The 3255-nt window shown below is 38.2% G+C and overlaps 1 long non-coding RNA gene across 1 annotated transcript; it reads left to right on the forward strand.

Moving 5' to 3' along the window:
* Positions 219 to 2863, forward strand: LOC109228946. Its single transcript, XR_002068482.1, has 2 exons — positions 219 to 415; positions 2545 to 2863. It is a non-coding gene; the product is annotated as an uncharacterized LOC109228946 (long non-coding RNA).

Here is a 3255-nt window from a genome sequence, read left to right on the forward strand (position 1 = left end):
CCCATCAACCGAAAAACGCTAAAAATCCATCTTCGCCAATTCAAGCCTAAAGCTACTCCGGACCTCCAAAACACATTCCAATCACACTCCTAAGTCCCAAATCACCTCCCGAAGCTACCCGAACCATCAGAATTCACATCCGTGCCCTTTTTCACATAAGTCAACATCCAGTTGACTTTTCCAACTTAAGCTTACTCAAAAGAGACTAAGTGCCTCAAACCTTACCAAAAGCTCTCCGAACTCGAGCCAACCAACCCGATAGCACATAATACAGCTAAACAAGACAATCAGAAGCAGGAATGCGGGAAACGGAGCGGTAACCCATGAAACGACCGGCCGGGTCGTTACACTTCAGGTGATATGCTTGAGACAAATATGGCAGGTGTTGCACAGATATCAACCAGTGACAACTGAGGTAGTTAAGTTATGGCTAACCTTCTTATTATCATTATTATATAAGTAAACGATCGTGTGGGGCCAAGCTGATGTTATTATGATGATGTGTAGCCCTATGTGTCCTTGGATATGTATGTTTGGGCTGATGACAGGTTTTGGATAGTCCTTTTTACAGGGGAATCTCTGGCGAAATTCTTAAAAAAAAATTCAGAAGTTAGGTTAACTGCTAACATTCGAGGACGAATGTTCTTAAGGAGGGTAGAATGTTACACCTTGTGTATTCGGCGTTATCATGCCGTAAAGGGGCTAATTCGATAGGAAGATAATTTCTATGAGATATTTAAATGATGCGATAGTTATACATTAAGATTGGAAGTCATTCGAGTTGTGATTAAAAATTCGACAAAGATCGCCGCAAGTTACGGGTTTTAAATTTCACTGAAATTTGGATAAAATGTTGATGAGCTTTTCTCTCAATATACTAGAAGTTATAGTGTGTTCTACCCACCGAATCGAAGTCTATGAGTCTAGTTTCCAATGCAATAAACCGTTCATTAATACGACTTCGGAGTAGAGAGATATTAATATTTTCGTACAGGGATGCACACTGCTACGGGAGCAGTGTGCTTAGTCGATTTTAGTTAAAAGTTATTTTTTATTTAAGTCAATTTAAAACAAAACCCCTGCGTTTTATCCTCTCCAAAAAAGAACCTAAAACCTAGGAATTCCTCTCAAACTCCTCCCATCCATCTAGCCAATCATAACAAGTCATCCTCAAGATGGAGAACACCATGGTAACTTCGGAATCGTGAATTTTTTGGTGTTTCACTTTTCGTAGGAAGACTTCGCCTTGAAGTAATCTCGAATTTAAAATAATTTTGGTCACATAAGGTATGATTTAACTTCCTCTTTGATCTTTGTAAACTTCTACCATAAGAATTCCTATGAAATAGTTGAAACCTCTATAGAAATGTTCTTGATTTTTTTAAGAAACCTCTCTTAATATGACTTGATTGTTGGGGTTGTTCTATATGGTTTTATTGTGTTGTTTGGATCTGTGAAGACATGGATGGAATCGTGTCGATGAGTAGATGTAGTAAAGTAAAAATTTGGTGGTGTGTTGCGGGGAAATTAAACTACAAAAGAGTCCACAAATTCATGCCCGCAAGCTGTTCGCTTAAATGTCTAAATGAAGAATTATATAAGATATGAGTTTGAATTTGATATTGAATGGTTCGTATTATGTAGGAAAGCATTCCTAAGGCTTTCGAGGTCACGGAAACCGTATATAACTCCATCGACAAGGTATGTAGGGCTTTCGCTATACTTTTCGGCATGACTAGAATTCGAATAAACGTTTATCGAATTGTTTCGTCGGATTCGAGTTATTTCACCTTCAACTCATAATGATGCTTAGACCTGATCCTTTCTCATAGATTGCTTACTTCAGAGAATATCTATGAATTCTCGGCTTTTCTTGTTCCTTGCTTAAAAAGAACTAGAGCGTTTTTGTCGTTCTCTTTTCGACGTTCATATAAATCATAAATAATGTTCGCTGAAAAGTAACACTTACTTCAAAGGTACTCATAATACATAACTCTCATGTTCTTAGTACTTGTTGGCTCGTAGTTGAAAATTAAATACTTTAGCGACAACCATGATAGTCGGAGAATAATGATGATAGGCCACTTCGACTCTTCTTAGAATACGTCTTTTAAGGTTAGTTTCGCATTGCACTTATATATGTATGTATTTACTTTCATTACCGAGCCACACTATTGTTGGCCGGGTATGACACCTATTGTGTAACCACTGATCAGTTGGGATTACCGAGCTTCACGTGGCCGGGTACGATTCTACCGAGCCTTTATTATGGCCGGGTATGTTATGGATATTATAGCTCCACAGAGGGATTTATTATTATATAATGTGATATATTATAAGTAGCGATAGTGAGCGACGATTCCACGAGCATACATTTATATTCATGTTGAATTTTAGTTTCCTATCGAGGCTAGTTTCAGAATTCAGATTGTCTTTATATCTCTTCTCTTGTTAATTACATTTTTCATGTTACACTTGTTGCCCTACATATTCAGTACATATTTCGTACTGATGCCTTTTTATGCGTTGTGTTCATGCCCACAGGTTCGGATAGACAGAGCGGCGTGCCTCCTCAGTAGGACCCCGGGGATCATCGTTGGGTGTCGCACTCCACTTCTTCGGAGTTGCTGATTTGAGTCCATAGGTACTATTACAGGTGTATATGTGTAGTTTTGGGCATGTTGGGGGCCTTGTCCTGGCCTGTTGAGATTGTCTTACACTTTTAGAGGCTTGCAGGCTAGCGGTCATTGCATATATATTTTTTGTATGGCCCTATCGGCCTTCTAGATAGCTGTTATACTGTTGTTGCAGCCTTGTTGGCCTAGGTTTTATATATATATATATATATGTCGTGTTGGGATTTTCTGTCTGCAAGTTATTACATTTAAGATCATATCTCATGGTTGGTTCACTCGGGCCTTCGGACATCGGGTGCCGATCACACCTCCCAAGATTGGGGTGTGACAATATTACTGGAAGATACCTCCACGTTTCAGTGTGGAAAAGAATATTCTGTTTCTTTAATAAGTTCCTTGACATTTTCTACTAACTTCTTGATTTAAAAAAATTATAGAATAGATTGTGTCATCTGGACTAGCTTGGCTTCTTGATCCTTTTTCTTTCAAAATCTTTTCTGATGGTGATCATGAGTTAAGAGGCTGAGGAATCTCGTTTTTCAAATCAAGGAGAATTGTATGTCTTGTGCTTATTGATCATGAAAGAAAAAGGATCTAAAAGAAGAATATATATATATAT

This window comes from Nicotiana attenuata, chromosome 7 (genome assembly GCF_001879085.1).
Source record: "Nicotiana attenuata strain UT chromosome 7, NIATTr2, whole genome shotgun sequence".
Taxonomy (NCBI): domain Eukaryota; kingdom Viridiplantae; phylum Streptophyta; class Magnoliopsida; order Solanales; family Solanaceae; genus Nicotiana; species Nicotiana attenuata.